The sequence below is a fragment of the Salvelinus sp. IW2-2015 genome, unplaced genomic scaffold (assembly GCF_002910315.2).
Source record: "Salvelinus sp. IW2-2015 unplaced genomic scaffold, ASM291031v2 Un_scaffold1717, whole genome shotgun sequence".
NCBI lineage: Eukaryota > Metazoa > Chordata > Actinopteri > Salmoniformes > Salmonidae > Salvelinus > Salvelinus sp. IW2-2015.
The window spans coordinates 1,818-20,790 of NW_019943105.1; the positions used below are offsets into that span (position 1 = coordinate 1,818).

At 40.6% G+C, this 18,973-nt stretch overlaps 1 long non-coding RNA gene and 1 pseudogene across 1 annotated transcript; one reads left to right on the top strand and one right to left on the bottom strand.

The window, feature by feature from the left end:
- Positions 1-308: 308 nt before the first annotated feature.
- LOC112071782 (uncharacterized) lies at positions 309-5,773 on the top strand. The gene is made up of 2 exons (XR_002894175.2): positions 309-3,553; positions 4,636-5,773. It is a non-coding gene; the product is annotated as an uncharacterized lncRNA (long non-coding RNA).
- Positions 5,774-8,437: 2,664 nt separating this feature from the next.
- On the bottom strand, positions 8,438-16,674 carry LOC112071784 (dnaJ homolog subfamily C member 3-like; annotated as a pseudogene).
- Positions 16,675-18,973: the final 2,299 nt, after the last annotated feature.

Sequence of the window (18,973 nt, forward strand, 5' to 3'; positions counted from 1 at the left end):
ACAAGTCCAAGACACCAAATGAAAGAACACATCTTGTGAATCACCATCATTTCCGATTTTTTAAATGTTTTACAGCGAAAACACAATATGTATTTCTATTAGGTACCACAATAGCAAAAGACTCAACCGCATATTTCACAATTTTTTTACCGCATAGGTAGCTATCACAAAACCGACCAATAGAGATAGAATTAGTCACTAACCAAGAAACAACTTCATCAGATGACAGTCTTATAACATGTTATACAAAATCTATGTTTTGTTCGAAAATGTGCATATTTGAGGTATAAGTCATAGTTTTACATTGCAGCTACCATAAAAAATATCACCAAAGCAGCCGGAATAATTACAGAGAGCAATGTGAAATACCTAAATACTCATCATAAAACATTTATGAAAAATACATGGTGTACAGCAAATGAAAGATAAACATCTTGTGGACCCAGCCAATATTTCAGATTTTTTAAGTGTTTTACAGCGAAAACACAATATAGCATTATATTAGCTTACCACAATAGCCAAACACACAACTACATTCATTCACCGCAAAGGTAGCGATCGCAAAAAAACAGCAAAAGATATAAAATTATTCACTAACCTTGACAAACTTCATCAGATGACAGTCCTATAACATCATGTTACACAATACATATATGTTTTGTTCGAAAATGTGCATATTTAGCGGTACAAATCGTGGTTTTACAATGTGAATACGTAGTCAAAATGCACAAAATTGTCCGGAGATATTTTGGACAGTCACCTAATCTAATCAAATAACTCATCATAAACTTTACTAAAAAATACATGTTGTACAGCAAATGAAAGATACACTAGTTCTTAATGCAACCGCTGTGTTAGATTTTAAAAAATTACTTTAGTACGACATACAGCTTACGTTATAGCGAGACAGCGCCCGCAATAAGTACGGAAAATATGACTAAACATTTTCCACAGAAATACGAAATAACATCATAAATGGTTCCTACTTTTGCTGAGCTTCCATCAGAATCTTGTACAAGGAGTCCTTTGTCCAGAATAATCGTTGTTTGGTTTTAGAATGTCCTCTTCTCCTGTCGAATTAGCAACCATAGCTAGCCATGTGGCGCAAACGTGCCCAACGTCACATGACGCAAAGAAAAGAAAATTCCAAAACTCGCAATAAACGTTCAATAAACTGATATAACTCGGTTGAAAAAAACTACTTGATGTTTTTATCACATCTATCAAATAAAATCAGAGCCGGAGATATCTAACGTGCATACCGAAAGCTTTTCAGAAGGCAATCTGGGGTTCCTTCTCGCGCCTTCGAAGACAATGACATTTCCAGACACGTCATTCCAAAAGCTCTTGTTCGGCCTCAGATCAAGCTAGACACCCCATTCCACCTCTCACTGCCTGTTGACATCTAGTGGAAGGCGTATGAAGTGCATGTATATCCATAGATTTCAGGCAAATTAATAGGAAGGCCCTGGAACAGAGCCTCGATTTCAGMTTTTTCACTTCCTGTCAGGAAGTTTGCTGCAAAATGAGTTCTGTTTTACTCACAGATATAATTCAAACGGTTTTAGAAACTTGAGAGTGTTTTCTATCCAATAGTAATAATAATATGCATATTGTACGAGCAAGAATAGAGTACGAGGCAGTTTAATTTGGGCACGATTTTTTACAAAGTGAAAATAGCGCCCCCCCTATTGACAAAATAAGAATTTGTTCTTAACTGACTTGCCTAGTTAAATAAAGGTACAATATTTTTTTTTTAAATAAGTAGGTGTGTCCAAACCTTTGACTGGTACTAAATATAGTATATCTATGAACAGGATGATCTATTTTGGATGCAATTTGAATGGAATTGATGGAGAGAGAAAGACCGAGAGTGGTCACATGCGCACTGATTTAAAGCAACGAAATTCGAGTGAATTTAAACTCTGCAGTTGCAATTAAAAAATAAATAATCTTTACATAAAAAAAAATAAGATGACCCCTGAAAGCCAGATGGAGATTTGTCAATTAGATGTGCTTTCAAATATATTATTCCCTTTTACTGTAGCATAGGCGATGCTGCAGCAAATTTACTTGTGACAAGAAAAAAAAGTTACCAGCTGATGAGATGATCCATGCATTGTCTGCGCTCGGGATGAAATGAGCTATCTGTCCCACCTTTAGCGTTGATGATTGATCATGCAGATAGCAGAGCAGGCCGTAGAGAAGACAGATATAGACATCGCATATAATTTAACAGTTCCATTTCACATCTTACTTTTCATACAAATATTTTATTATAATTGCCTGTTTTCTCGCAGTTATTTATCCGGGGAAATGGGAGTGGGTTTGGGCGGGAAATCTCTGTACATTTCGATAACCTGGTTCCTGCTATTAAAACCCTTTATTGCAGTCCAATGACCAAATCACCCTCTAGTGGTCTCATGGGTTGAATGTTATTAATATTTTTCATAATTTCATAATTAATAAACATTAAAAACATATTTATGCCAAAAATCCAGTGTTTCTATGTCAAATGGTTTTGTTATATTTCAGTTTTCTGTGATGTATATAAAGTGTAATATTGGGATGCAAACTAAACCTTTGAACTCTATATCTGACATGCTACAGGTGTCTTCTTCTTTTTAAGCCCATAACCACGTGTGTGAGGTGTATACTTTTGTTTCAAAATAGATTTCTTTAAGACTTCCAAGAAACACTGATTTAGCCCACTGGAGTAAAAGGTTAAACCCTACTGGCTATTGTGTAGGTATTAAGCCAGAAGGGGGCACCAAATCACCTAGTATCTCTTTTCTCTTCCCCCTATTACCGTAGCATAGGCTATGCTTCAGCAAAAGTAGGCCTACCTGTCACAAGAAAAAAAGTTACCATGATGATAGGGCTACATGCATTGTGAACTGCGCCCCATACTGAGATGGTCTGTCTGTCCCTACCCTGAGCGTTGATGATTCATCATGCAGAGGCCGTAGAGAAGCCACATTTAGACATCGCATATAATTTCACAGTTCCATTTCACGCCATGCTGTTCATATAAATAATTTATTATAATTTACCGGTTTCTCGTAAATTATTTATCCCGGGAAAAGGGGGATTTTGGCCGGTAAATCCTGATAAATCTCAGTAACTGGGTTTCCGCCATTCAATCCTAGACCTGACCTCAAAGCTATTGTAAAGTCTCCATATTTGTGGACCCTATTTGATTTGTTTTATTCAATTCGGTTTGGAATGAGAACGGTAGCCCCTATCTGCAAAAGCAGCGTGTCTGCGGAAAAGCTGAGTATCTTGGCTATTGATCGGAGCTGTCAAATCTTACTACCATATATGGGCATACAAATATAAGGGAAAGCCGAGCCGATGACCTCATTTCAAGATGGCTGCAACCTACATCCGGGTTATCGTTGTGAAGCATAAACGAAATAAACACGGAATAACTTGATACACAACGAAAGCCGGGACTCCACAGATCATGAGGATATCTTATTAGTCTGCCATTATTGATCACCAGACTATTATTTTACACAACATTTTCACCAAACAGAAAACATTTTACAAGGTAAGATTCAGTTTGGTCTGTTTTTGATCTATAGCTATAGCTAAGATGGTATTCTTGTACATTTTCTTGTGCTATTTATTATGTTTCTCCTTAAGCAAAAAGTTAAGAACTTAATTTTTCCATAATCAAATTTCATTGGAAATGTTCTTAATTCCAAGATAGTTAAACCCTTGTCTTAAACTCAGGGCAGTGAGAGAAAAAGATAATGAAAGGAATTGAACCTGTTTAATTCACACAAACTTCATCTGAAAGTTTCAGTATTGATTATTTTAAACCCAAGACCATGTTTTCTGTGAATATTAGTGGTTACATTTTTTAAAGCTTGCTTAAAAGCGGTGCAGGACCGTTATTGAATTGTTGAATCACAGATATACAGTACATTTCAAATACAATGATACATACTGTACTTCTGGTTGAATAAGGCTTGTACTCCTTGCACCCTAGCCTTGTCAAACCCCTTGATCTTTGACTGTGAAGCTGCAGGTTTGCCTAGATGTAACAATAAAAAAGGCCCAGTACTGTATGAGTGTGTTTAAAGGTTATTATAGACCTTACTTCGAGTCAGTTTGCTACAGCAGGAAAATAATCCTGCAGTAACAGGAAATGTGAATTATTATGTGGATTATAATAAATTGTCTTTTGTCAGGGGTTGATATATTTTTCTTAAGGGAAAATCAAGTCTGAAATTTCAGAAGCCTTATCAAACCTCAAATACACTACAAGTTAAAAATGTCCTGCATTGCCGAAAAGTTGTCCTGCAACAGGGTGATCAAAGTAAGATCCTACATCTGTATGCTTGAGGTTAAGTGAAGTTTTCCTTTCCCCTCCCAGATTAGCCTGTGTTGAGTGGTTTGGGGTCCTCTGGGTTGTGGACAAGAAATGCTGTGTCAAACCCTTCTAATAATTCCTCTAAAAATAATAGTAATTAATAAGACATATCTAATCCAGTGTTTATATATGGATCAGTATACATATAAGACTTCATTTGAGAAGTGGGCCATAATCAGCTAAGAAATAACTAGGGCATAATACAAGATTGCAGAAAGACTTGGCACCAACAGCGCCGGACTGGTCCATTCCAGGCGCTCCTGACGACCCAGGCAGAGGTGAAGGTTGCAGAGGTCTACATGGGTTCACGCCAGCTACTGCAGGATGGTGCTCCACAACCCAGACAAAGATGTACCAGCTGATGGATCATCATAGGTGACCCCAGTGGCCATGGGAGGACCAAGACCAGACTCTACGCATCATGTTTGTTGCTTTCGTGGCCAGACTTCTCATTGCAGCTGTTGTATGGGCCCTGAGAGAAGTGGCCACAATGCAACTGAAGTATACAACACCAGCATAGTTCCACGGTGGACTTAAATAACACCCGCTCCAGCTCAAGCCAACTTAAGGCTCAGGACGGGTGTCCAGCAAACAATAGCCGCCCCATTTCTAGAAGACGCAGTAGGTCGATGCTGAACTCTGGCAGTGTGGACAGTGTCAACGTGATGATTGTCCTCTTTGTACGGACAAAGAGTGTACTCCTGTGTAACTTTAAATGATTCCCTTAAATGTTTTGCACCATAAAGGGGAAAAAACTCAGTGGCTCAACGGAAGCCATTTACAACGATAATGTACTGGTGTAAGAGAGCCTACAATGCTTTATATTTTGCTTGGTTGAAGTTTTGCTTAGATTAGGACATAATTGGCTTACATTATGAATTATTACTTACATGCTTACTTGTAATTTTGTATTAGATTGAAAATAGTCTCAAAAGGGAGGAATATGATTGGGAAGATTACAAACTCTTATGCACATACGCTGTATAAGCCTTAAACCTGTACATTTCCACTTTTTGTTTCTTTCATGTAAGAAGAAGCCAGTGTTTTTCCTCTCTTGTTTGAGAGTAACTTTGTCTTTGGCTATGTGACTAAGGGCTGTCTGAGAGTGACCGGTTTCTGGTCCATCCTGTTCTTTTCATGTCTTTCAAGGGCACAGCTGTGTGGAGATATGAAGAGAACAATTCTAACAGCAGAAAGGAGTAACAAAACTGCCGTTATCACTTGTTTGTATGCTATGTTCCCATCATGATCTCACACATCTGCTAAACTGCCACGTAGACAAAGGTTATAAAAGCTGAGACCCAACTCTTGTTCATTGGGCCCTTAACACTGCAATGTTGAGTGGATTGTTCACTGCTCCAGATTTTTAATAAAAAGTTGTTGTTTGAAGAATCTACAGTCTTTTCCTTTCTGGTTAGAATTTCCACTACAAAGTATAGGATTCTGGGTTTGAATGGGAGTGTAGGTTTTTGTTCAAACCCTTATCTAGCGCACCTAACTAACTGCATCACGTTAGTTACTACTGGGTTTGGAGCTAAAACTTAACAGGATAGTAGCTCTCCAGGAACAGAGTTGGTCAGCCCTGAAATAGTGATTTGGGATTTGTAAAAAAATGTATTAAAGACCATTAAATCATCAAATAATCTGATCCAATTATGCTAATCTGTAATGTTAACTATCCAAGAGTTGTAATACACCCATGAATTAAGAAGCAATGAAGTCCACCGACACCTGGTTGTCGGCCATGCTGGAAATGTGATCTTGCGTTATTGTGCCATTGTCAATACAGTACATCTACAACACGATATGAAACGTTGATTTGAACCTTTTGACCAACTAGTGGGTCAGGCGGTGCCCCACAGTCGCATTCATATTGCGTGATTTCTGATGATAGTTCTCAATTATATCGACAGATTGCTATTGTATGGGGTGCTCTCATCGCGCTGGTGAATGGTAGCTGACAGTGTCGGTTAGAGATGACGTGCAGGAGCTTCCTGCAGGAAGTTGTAGTCTTGCTGAGGTCTTCTCTGTTGCTAATTAGCATTTAAAAAATTGAGAGTAAATTGAGGCGAATATACTGATAAAACTCCCCTTGTCCGAGAGATAATTCGATGGTTATCAAAACGTCATGCCAGGGTAAGCATACACCAAACACAGATCTTATATGAAGTAGTTTAAAATCCCAGATGCAAAAATTAGCGGGAAAAAACGATTGGAACCATTACTGGGTTTTACTGCTAGGTTTTAAAATGGTACTATTCGGACTATTCAGAATTGTTTCAAATTTTTGGTGCCCTGCAAGGTGTTATGGGATAGCCTCCCTGGAAAATTAATTTAGCAGACACCCTTATCCAGAGCAACTTACAGGAGCAATTAGGTTTAAGTGACTTGCTCAAGGGTATATCGACAGATTTTCCACCTCGTCGGCTTGGGGATTCAAACCAGCTACCTTTTGGTTACTGGTCCAACACTCTTAACCGCTAGGCTACCTGTCACGAAACTACAGACCCACCACAGATTACTGGAAGATTGTTCTCATATTTGCACAACAATAAAGACAACTCAAACACAAGAGCTAGAAATAGTGTGCCATCAAGTTTTGCACCTAAAAATCTACTTGACGTATGGACCAAATAAGATCATGATGACAGTATAAAGAAACTACACCATTTACATAAAGGAGAACATGGTTTGTTTCCATTTTTTTTAATACAGTCGAGCATTTCAGTTGATTCTGTTTGGCAATGTAAAAACTGTCCATAGAAACTAAAATCATAAAATAACCCGTTCCAGGCAGTTAATTTAACAAGGTTGTCGTCACATTAAAAATATCACGTAGTTTAGCAGTCAGTGACGTTCAAAGCTTTCAGTTACAGCTATACTGTATCCTTAGAATTCAAATTCAACTTATAGTTGATATTGACAATCCAATCAAATGTATTTATAAAGCCCTTTTTACATCAGCTGTTGTCATAAAGTGCTTACACAGAAACTGAACCTAAGCCAGAGAGCAAGCCATGCAGATGTAGAAGCACGGTGTTTGGAAAGACTCCCTAGAAATGCTGGAACATAGAAAGAAACCTAGAGGAACCAGGCTCTGAGGGGTGGCCAGTCCTCTTCTGGCTATGCCGGGTGGAGATTATAAGAGTACATGGCCATTTTGCCAGATCGTTCTTCAAAAGTTAATGGATGAACCAGTAGGGTCAAATAATAATCACAGTGGTTATAGAGGGTGCAACAGGTCAGCACCTCAGGAGTCAATGTCAGTTGGCTTTTCATAGCTGAGCATTCAGCCAGTAATACTAGTGGTAACAGGGTAGTGGAGGTGTCTGCATCCATACATTTTTTGTACTCCATAATTTGTTTGATACATTAAAATTACTCAATCTTTTGTTCGTTGTTGCAGCAGGGAGTCCCTTCACTTTCTTTGAACTGGGGAATACGTTGGTTAATAAATTATTGCATCCAAGCTCCCTAAAAGGGTGCGGTTCTCCATTTTTCTCATACATTTTCAATAACGTCAAGACGAGTGGACAACATATGGAGGTTATTAAAAAGAAAGCAAATTGAAAAATAAAAGACAAAAAAAAAAGACATGCTTTGAAATCAATGAAAAAAAGAGCGAGAACGCAACAACGCAGGCTCTTTCAGGAAGTAGACAGACAAGCTTCACTCTCACCCCTTTGATTGGGTACACAACTAGGAAGGAGTCGTGTGATTGGCATAGAGAGGTCTCGTCTTTGTACCTGTGCCATTATAGCGTCTTTGACAGCATGGGCAGAGCCATTGAGCAAACGACATTTTTTTCCCTTCGTGATTGGCTGATCCCTCCTGATGACCCGGTTGAACATGACTCACTGGACACTAATAGATGGATCACTAGTCACTTTAAACAGTGCCTCTTACATTACTCATATCACATGTATATACTGTATTTTATACCATCTACTGGACCTTGCCTATGCCGCTCGGCCATCGCTCATCCATATACGTATATGTACATATTCTCATTCACTCCTTTAGATTTGTGTGCATTAGGTAGTTGTTGGGGAATTGTTAGATTACTTGTTAGATATTACTGCACTGTTGGAACTAGAAGAACAAGCATTTCGCTACACTCACATTAACATCTGATAACCATGTGTATGTGACCAATAAAATTTGATTTGATTTCACTCCAACCAGGTCATCGGAAGGGTTCAGCCAATGAAGTTGAAAGTCCCACCCAGTTGACTACATTAAAGTCCTCAAATGGCACTGCCAATGCTAAAACTGCCTTTTGGCAACTAGAGGCATCTATCATTCTCTATGGTGATTGGGTACACAACCAGGAAGGATTAAGTCACCAAATATTTCATAACACCTGTTGTGTCAATTAAGTGGAGACAAGGGTATATTCAGTGGAGAACGTTGAAAACTTTGCAGATAGAAATATAACAAACAGAACAGACACTTATATTGTTTGTGTGGTGAAGAGAACAAACATCTCTAATAAAACATTCTGAAAGCTCTGAACATTGTGCAGCTCTGATTATAATCTGTTTAAATAGCTTGGGTGTCATTCTGAATCTGCTTTCATGCGACTTGAGCTTGTCTTAGCGTTATTAAATAAATGGAGAAACAGTCCGGCACCCAGGCTATTCTAGCAGAGCAAAAACCAAAACAAGCCACGCTGCTACCAAAACAGGCTACGCTGCTACCAAAACAAGCCCTTTGAGGAAGAATAAGGTGGAAGAAAATGGCACAACCACAAAGCAAAAGTAAAAGCAGCAGACTGACATCCTAAAGAAAAACAACATGGGTAGTTTGAGGAATGTAATGACAGCATCAACAGCCTGGGCCTAGATGGGAGGACTGAACAGCACACCTATACAGGACTTTGTGTCTTTGACCACTCGAGTGGAAAATTGCAGTTGTTCCAGAACAAAGCAGCACGTATTGCACTTAGATGTACACGGAGGGCGAATGTCAGTGGTATGCATGTCAGTCTCTCCAGGCTCAAGGTTGAGGAGAGATTGACTGTATCGCCACTATTGGTCTTTGTGTTGAGGGGTTAAAAAGGTACCAAACTGTCTGTTCAAGCAGTTGGTACACAGGTCAGACACTCATCAGTACAACAGAAGACATGCAATCAGAGGCCTCTTCACAGTCCCCAAGTCTAGAAGAGAGGCTGGGAAAACGCACAGTATTACATAGAGCCATGACTACATGGAACTCTCTGCCACCCCAAGATAGCAATAAAACCAGAAAAAACCCAGATAAAAGATCACCTTACGGCATGACGGTTACTGTGAAGAGACAGACTTTTTTAATATATATATTTCACATTGTATTATGTAGTACTAGTGGTGGAACTTGATGTGGTAGTTGCCGCCGGACTCAAATGGGTTAAAGTGGAAGAGCCATCCCATGCCACCCTGACCCCCTCCTCCACCCTGCAGGCTCTCTGGGTCCAGTGATCAAACTTCTGAGTCAAACTTCTTACGCATTTCTACAGTGGATGGAGAGACATGCGAATTAACAACAAGTTAATCTTGTTTCCGGCTTTCAACACGTTTTGATTGCTGAAAACTGTTTGACAGGATGTCCTCATACTCCAAATAGGTCACAGCTTCCTAAATACAATCATACTAGGCTTGATCAACATTATCAGGTGCACATACAGTACAGTACCTGGGTCGGTGAGCACCTCTTTTGCAGAGGTGATGTCGATGAACCTTTTCCCTGCCTTCCTCTCCTCCCAATCCTTTCTGTACTTGTCAGAATGCCACTTTTTGGCCTGCTGCCTGTACGCATGGATCATTTCCTCTTTGTTGGCACTCCTGGAGAAAAATAACATAAGGTAAAAGCTTGTTTGAATACAAGGAGTAAATGCATTCCAATTTCCCTGAAGTGATCACAGAGGTTGGTGAAAAGAATAGAATAGAATCAATTTCAAAAGAATTTACTTTTCCCTGGTCCAATCGCATATAGACAGATCACATATAGACAGGAATTATGTTTTGAAGAAGTATTTGAACACGGTTCCCTTCTCTAGGTCAGCCATACCTTTCGACACCTAGAATCTTGTAATAGTCTTTCTTCGGGGTGAATTTGAGCAGTTCCTGGGCTCGCGTCAAACCAACCCTGATCTCATTGTTCTCCATGTCAAACTCCATCGCTTCCTCGTAGTCTTCCACCGCTAAGGAAGGGTAAAGAAAAAAAGGCAGCGAGTTTGGCTGTGCAGTAATTAGGACTTACATTTACATTTTAGTCATTTAGCAGATGCTTTTATCCAGAGCGACATACAGTTCAATTAATCTATGTGGTTGTCTCACCATTCATCAGGAGAGACACCCACACACTGTATCACAGTCACAGTAAGTACATGTTTCCTCAATAAAGTAGCTACCAGCAAAGACCGAGCTTGTCAGGGTGGAAAAAAGTCAAGTGCAAGTGTCAGTTGAGGCTCCTGGCTATAAACACTGGGTTACATGGCAAGTGTGGGAGTCCTCCTGGCTATAAACCCTGGGTTACATGGCAAGTGTGGGAGTCCCTGAGCTACAACACGCCCACAAGTAAATAAAGCCTGAGTACTTGAAGGAGTTAAAACCAATGTGACAAAGTGCTTTCATTCCATGTCATCGTTCCCTATGCTACAGTAATAGCATGGTGAAAGTACCTTCTTCGTAGTCCCGGTTGAGGATGAAGGCCTCAGCTCTGTCTCTCGAAGGATGTTGATGTTGCGTGGATCTCTCTGGTGGGCTTCAGAGCAGATGTCTATTGCCTTAGCAGCCATCTTTTTCTGGTGGAGAATAATGGTGCAACGTACGTATATAAAGCATTATAACTGGGTGGTTAGAGCCCTGAATGCTGATTGGCTGACAGCCGTGGTATATCAGACCATATACCACGGGTATGACGAAACATTTATTTTTACTGCTCTAATTACGTTGGTAACCAGTTTATAATAGCAATAAGGCACCTCGGGGGTTTGTCATATTTGGCCAATATACCACGGCTAAGGACTCCGCGTAGTGTCGTGCGTAAAGAACAGCCCTTAGTCGTGGTATATTGGCCATACTATATACCACACCACCTCAGGTCTTATTGCTTAATTATTAGTGGTTCCCAGTCCATTTCTAATTAATTAATCATTAAGTAATATACTTTTTTTTTTTTTTAAGTTGTGAAATCAGTAGCTGTGAAAATAGTTCTGAGAATTTGATCACACTACCAATTAATTTCTGACTTTAGAACAGGCCAAGCTATTTCTATCAAATGACTATGGCTGAGGCCATGGCAACGGCACAATCCATCTGTTTCTATGTGATGGGACCCACCTTGACCAGGCAGAAGCAGATCCTCTCTTTAGCCTTATTGGTGTAGTAGGGGACATTAGGTTCTGTCTTCATCACTGACTCATAGTTGTATACGGCCATTTCATACCTGAGAACAAAATATTCAATAATACATTTTCATTTTAGGGCAAGAAGCGTTCAACAATAGTCATAACTAAAATCAATCAGTGGATACAAATAGAATAGGTTTAGTGATAAAACTGTCAAAGAAACCTGAGAAGAAACCTAAAATATAAAACTGTCAAAGGTACAAAAAAGGACTGAAATATAAAACTCACATAGGGACTGACACATAAGGGTGGCCCTATTGCCTGGGGCAAGTGAACTGAGCAGTCATGGAATTTGAGCCTGCTCATTGGGTAGGTGTAATTATTATTTTTTTAACTAGTGAAAACAACCAAACTGCAAAGAATTCCAGTAGCCTTAAAGGGATACTTCGGGATTTTGGCAATAAGGCCCTTTATCTACTTACCCAGAGTCAGATGAACTCATAGGCACCATTTTTATGTCTCTGTGTCCAGTATGAAGGAAGTTGGGACATATTTTTGCGACCCAATGCTAACTAGCATTAGCACAATTACTGGAAGTCTATGGGTATCTAGCATCGGCTCGTGAAACTACCTCTAACTTCCTTCATACTGGAAACAGAGACATTGTTAAACTGATCTTTCTGGTTCTTCCCCATTCTTTAAGTGAAAGACAAAAAATGTACGGCATTTATGGGAGTCGGGGAAGAGTTTCCTCAGATACAAAGAACTCCAGTTCTGATCTTTCCTATTCCTCCCCTATGTGTAGGTGAAAGGCCTACAGTGTGTTGTACATTGAATGTACAAAACATTAAGAACTTTCCATGACAGACTGACCAGGTGAATACAGGTGAAAGCTATGATCACTTATTGATGTCACTTGTTAAATCCACTTCTATCAGTGTAGATGAAGGGGAGGAGACAGGTTAAAGAAAGACTTCTAAGCCTTGAGACAATTGAGACATGGATTGTGTATGTGTGCCATTCAGAGGGTGAATGGGCAAGACAAAAGACCAGTGCACCGGTTAGTTTGCCAAGAACTGCAACGCTGCTGGGTTTTTCACGCTCAACAGTTTCCCGTCTGTATCAAGAATGGTCCACCACCCAAAGGACATCCAGGCAACTTGACACAACATTTTCGGGCAAGTGATCATATTCTTCAGGCAACCAAAAGACTCCCGAAATGTCCATACTAGATGCAGTAGTACAGACCTCTCCTCCTTGATATGCTCCTCGGCAGAGTGAAGAAGCTCATCGAGCAGCTGTACCTGTTTGAAGTGGGATAAACACTTCTTGTCATCCTGGTTCAGCTTCAGACACTCCCGGACGTGACTGCAGAAGGAGAAGAAATTGAGAGAGAGATTTACACAATGTACACTACCGTTCAAAAGTTTGGGGTCACTTAGAAATGTCCTTGTTTTTTTAAAGAAAAGCCAATTTTTTGTCCATTAAAATAACATAAAATTGATCAGAAATACAGTGTAGACATTGTTAATGTTGTAAACGACTATTGTAGCTGGAAACGGCAGATTTTGTTATGGAATATGACCTGATTATTATTATTCAACCCTGCTGGTCATCTATGAACGTTTGAACATCTTGGCCATGTTCTGTTATAATCTCCACCCGGCACAGCCAGAAAAGGACTGGCCACCCCTCATAGCCTAGTTCCTCTCTAGGTTTCTTCCTAGGTTTTGGCCTTTCTAGGAAGTTTTTCCTATCCACCGTGCTTCTACACCTGTATTGCTTGCTGTTTGGGGTTTTAGGCTGGTTTCTGTACAGCACTTTGTGACATCGGCTGACGTAAAAAGGGCTTTATAAATACATTTGATTGATTGATTGATTACTTATGTAAATGTCATATTTCTGGGGTTTTAAAATACATTTGCAAACATTTCTAAAAACCTGTTTTTCCTTTGTCATTATGGGGTATTGTGTGTAGATTGATTTAAATGTTTTAAATTGAACCTTTATCTAACTAGGCAAGTCAGTTAAGAACAAATTCTTATTTACAATGACGGCCTACTGGGGAACAGTGAGTTAACTGCCTTGTTCAGGGGCAGAACGACAGATTTTTATCTTGTCAGCTCGGGGATTCGATCCAGCAACCTTTTGCTTACTGGCCCAACGCTCTAACCACTAGGCTACCTGCCGCCCCAAATTGATATTGACACCTGTATTGCTTGCTGTTTGGGGTTTTAGGCTGGTTTCTGTACAGCACTTTGTGACATCGGCTGACGTAAAAAGGGCTTTATAAATACATTTGATTGATTGATTGATTACTTATGTAAATGTCATATTTCTGGGGTTTTAAAATACATTTGCAAACATTTCTAAAAACCTGTTTTTCCTTTGTCATTATGGGGTATTGTGTGTAGATTGATTTAAATGTTTTAAATTGAACCTTTATCTAACTAGGCAAGTCAGTTAAGAACAAATTCTTATTTACAATGACGGCCTACTGGGGAACAGTGAGTTAACTGCCTTGTTCAGGGGCAGAACGACAGATTTTTATCTTGTCAGCTCGGGGATTCGATCCAGCAACCTTTTGCTTACTGGCCCAACGCTCTAACCACTAGGCTACCTGCCGCCCCAAATTGATAAGGGGGAAAAAACAATTTAATCCATTTTAGAATAAGGCTGTAATGTAACAAAATGTGGAAAAAGTCTAGGGGTCTGAATACTTTCCAAATGAACTGTTTTCGAAAGACAGTTCTTTACCAACTGTCAAACTTCAAGTGTCACAAAATCAACGACAGATAGAAAAACACAAATCAATGTGGCTCTGAAGCACAAAACCTCTTAATTGATATGTATTTGCTTGATAAATGTGGGTGGTTGTTTGTTTAATCACTCTTCCCTATTACTAATACAAATTCCTTGTGAGCGTACCCTATTCACTCCTTGTTCTCCCCCAGGCTATAGTGCAGGGTACTGAGCTTGAGGAAGGCAAGCTCGGTTGTCATTCCTCAGCCAGGCGGTGGGAGTCGGGTCCTGGATGGCCTTCCTGGTGTTTCCCAGGCGGATGTAGCATTCAGCCCGGAGCTCCAGAGACTCAGGGTCCCAGGGGGACAGCTTTTGGAAAAAGGAAGGTAGGGTCAGTGGTGTGAATTTTACCTTTTTATAATTTGATACAAAGACCGTTGAAGTATAATACAGCACTGTTTGATGATGATGGAATTGTTTAGGAAAATAGGCCTTACTTTCTTTCCATCCTCCGACTAGGCCCTGTGGCTAACCTGTACCTCTACCACCAGGCCCAACGACTAGGCACTGTGGCAGAGCTAACCCCTACCTCCATGACCAGGCCCAATGCCTAGGTCCTGGGGCAGCGCTAACCTGTACCTCCACCACCAGGCCAGGGCTTTGCGTTATCTTGGCCAGGTTGCAGTTGTAAATAAGAACTTGTCCTCAACTGGCCTACCTGGTTAAATAAAAGTGAAATAAAATAAATACAAATTTGTGTGTGTGGGATGGGGTGGGCGGTGGAGAGCGAGAGAGAGAGAGAGAGGTGTGAGTATCGCTCCTCCCCCTGCAGCATGTGTCAGACCCCTGCCTCTGCACAGTATGGGTTCTCCATCTTCCTCTACAAAAGGCAAGAAAGACAAATACAAAAAGATAAGCATATGAAGCAGATCCTCTTATCTCTACATTGACTACCAGTATCTAATATTTACTTTAAAATACTATTTTCTGCATATAAAACACAACATTCACTTGCAAACACGACATACAATTTTTATTTCATATAGAATTGCAATAAATTAATGAACAAAAACTTGCCTTGCCTTTTCTAAGAAACAGTCTCTGGTTTGGCCCAGACTTCGTTGTCAATTTCCATGTGACGAGCTGTGACTTGCCTCGCTGGTGGGATGGTACACAGGATGTCTTGAAATGGGTACCAAAGGATGTCTTCGCGGGCTGGCAAGCAAAACCTGTTGGCCCCAATCCTTTTCATACAACGAACCTTGACGTGTGTCAAGTTGATCATTGTACTTCAGCACACACCATTTGCCAACAACCTCAGAACTTTGCCACTGATCTCCTGTGGTTGTGGGAGCCTTCTGTCGATTGAATGTGAAATGCTTTGCATTAAAGCACTCACAGCTCAGATGTTGTCTTGCTGTGAACAAGCAGCTGACGTCACTGTAGGTCAGCTCTTCATGGCCTAGGGTTACTGAACATCAGGGATATCTGTCCCCTTGCTGACAAGACCGTGAGCCGTCCTCTTCAGGGCCCTACCACTCCATCCGGGGCACCCTTGCCATGGTTTGCCTCAAAGAAGTTCCACGTTCCAGCAGTGAATCCTCTTCCGAACAGCTCAGTACAAAACAGGAAAACATTCCCTCGCTGCTTGTGCTGAGTTCAAGGGCCATCACTGTACAAATGGATAGTGGAGACCTCTGGATGTGCACTCTGCACATAATCAAGCACTGGTGACAAGTGCTGCCAGATTGCTGGTGGGCCCTTCTGTCTGGAGGGGGACACTGTGCAGAAGGACACCAGTCGGGGGGTTGTATGCACATAAAGCACACCTGTGTGCAATGTTGCCTGCTGGTGTGATGCTCTGAAGTGGGCCGACTGTATTTCTGTGGCGTACTTACAGAGGTAATTTTTTGAAAATTCAACATGAATTAAGCATTTCATGTGCTTTGAAGCCTTGTTTCAGTGCCCTGTAGTGGGTAAACTGATTCTTGATGTTGTAAGTGTGCATCTTAAACTTGCGCAGCATCAGGTTCAGCTGTTCCAGCAGTTGCTCTTGGGTGGTCTGGAACTCTTTTTTGATGGTGACTTTGAATGTTCCGCCATTAGGATCATTCTTGTGCTCCTTATCCACAGTTGCCCACTGGACATAAGTCACTTCATTCTTATCATTGTATTGGCCAGAGACGGGACGAGAGGTCCTTGCACACCGCACATTCTCCATACATGCACTTCATGCACTCCGTGTTGCATGTGACGGATTTTAGAAGTTCATCAGGATTGAAAGTGTTGATTATCTTCAGGTGGTGCAGTTTCTGTATGATAAAACTGAGATTTTCATGCAGTTTGCACATGCAAGTCTCCCGGTCACTTAGAGTTGGGTGAACAAAAGGGGCGCAGTGAGCAGAAGAGGGAGTATGGCTTAAGGACAACACAGTCAAGGTATTGGAGTGGCCATCACAAAGCCCTGACCTCAAACCTATAGAACATTTGTGGGCAGAACTAAAAAAGCGTGTGCAAGCAAGGAGACCTACAAACCTGACTTAGTTACACCAGCTCTGTCAGGAGGAATGGGCCAAAATTCACTCAACTTATTGTGGGAAGCTTGTGGAAGGCTTCCCGAAACGTTTGACCCAAGTTAAACAATTTGAAGGCAATGCTACCAAATACTAATTGAGTGTATGTAAACTTCTGACCCACTGGGAATGTGATGAAAGAAATACAATCTGAAATAAATAATTCTCTCCAGTATTATTCTGACACATTCTTAAAATAAAATGGTGATCCTAACTGACGTAAAACAGGGCATTTTTACTCGGATTAAATGTCAGGAATTGTGAAAAACTGAGTTTAAATGTATTTGGCTAAGGTGTATGTAAACGTCCAACTTCAACTGTTAATTAATAGATCAATTGATAGCGACAGAGTCACACATTGTAGAAGATTACTTCCCCAAACAAAGTCCAGCTTTTGAACGTCATTGAGACAAACCAAAATTATGTCCATGTGCATCAGAGTCAAGTCTTCCTTGAGAAATGTACCGCTTGTATCTCGGCTTAAAGCAACAACGTGAAAACTTGAAACCCTCTAGGTCAGGAGTTACCAAACTTTTTTGCTTGGTGACTACAAATTGAGGTGTCTTTTGAGTCGCAACCCACTGTCATGATGTGGCCCTTTCTGAGTGTAGATCGTGGCTTCCCCCTCTCTCTCACTCTCTCCTAAACCCAGGTTTTATTGTCTCAGGTCGTACATTCCTGGCAGAGACTCTCTCCCCGTGGTCATGCAGAGAGAGCACAGAGACTACGCAGTATTTTGAAGAGGCGCAAGAAATTTGGCTTGTCACCAAAAACACTCAAACTTTTACAGATGCATAATCAAGAGCATCCTGTCGGGCTGTATCACCGCCTGGTACGGCAGCTGCTACGCCCACAACCGCAAGGCTCTACAGAGGGTAGTGAGGTCTGCACAACGCATCACCGGGGGCAAACTACCTGCCCTCCAAGACACCTGCAGCACCCGATGTCACAGGAAGGCCCAAAAAATCATCAAGGACAACAACCACCCGAGCCACTGCCTGTTCACTCCGCTATCATCCAGAAGGCGAGGTCAGTACAGGTGCATCAAAGCTGGGACCGAGAGACTGAAAAACAGCTTCTATCTCAAGGCCATTAGACTGTTAAACAGCAATCACTAACATTGAGTTAATAATGTTTAATTTTAACTTTAATAATAAAAAATTGGATATAATAAATGCATCACTAGTCACTTTAAACAATGACACTTTATATAATGTTTACATTCCCTACATTACTCATCTCCTATGTATATACTGTCCTCTATACCATCTACTGCATCTTGCCTATGCCGTTCGGCCATCGCGCATCCATATATTTATATGTACATATTCTTATTCATTCCTTTACACTTGTGTGTATAAGGTAGTTTTTGTGAAATTGTTAGATTACTTGTTAGATATTACTGCATGGTCGGAACTAGAAGCACGAGCATTTCACTACACTCGCATTAACATCTGCTAACCATGTGTATGTGACCAATACAATTTGATTTGAGAGAACAAGGGACTTCACTTGGCCAAACTCCTAAATCCCCAAAATGGGAGAATTAAACAATATGTCTACTTTTGAGAGTGTGGGAATGGTCCTTAAGGGACAGTTATGTTGAGTGTGTTTCATTTGATCTCACGAAAGACAGGAAACACACAAAATGGTATATCTTAAAGTGTAAATTTCCCAGCTGTCAGGTTTACATCTAATATTGTGAAACGTATGTGATTAAACATGAAACTATTTGTGAAAAGATGTAATGTGATGTTAACCTTCTAAATGAGAGTATGGATTTTGATATAAAGATTAACTAGTCAGTGGCCACGCCTAGGTGAGCATAGAAATTACATTGGCGTTTTCTACTGAAACGCATAAAACCCACTCCTGATGAAATTCACTTCAGACTAAGCAAACCCCAGCATGAGCTGAGGTTGCAAATGGTTGAATTTCTGAGACCAA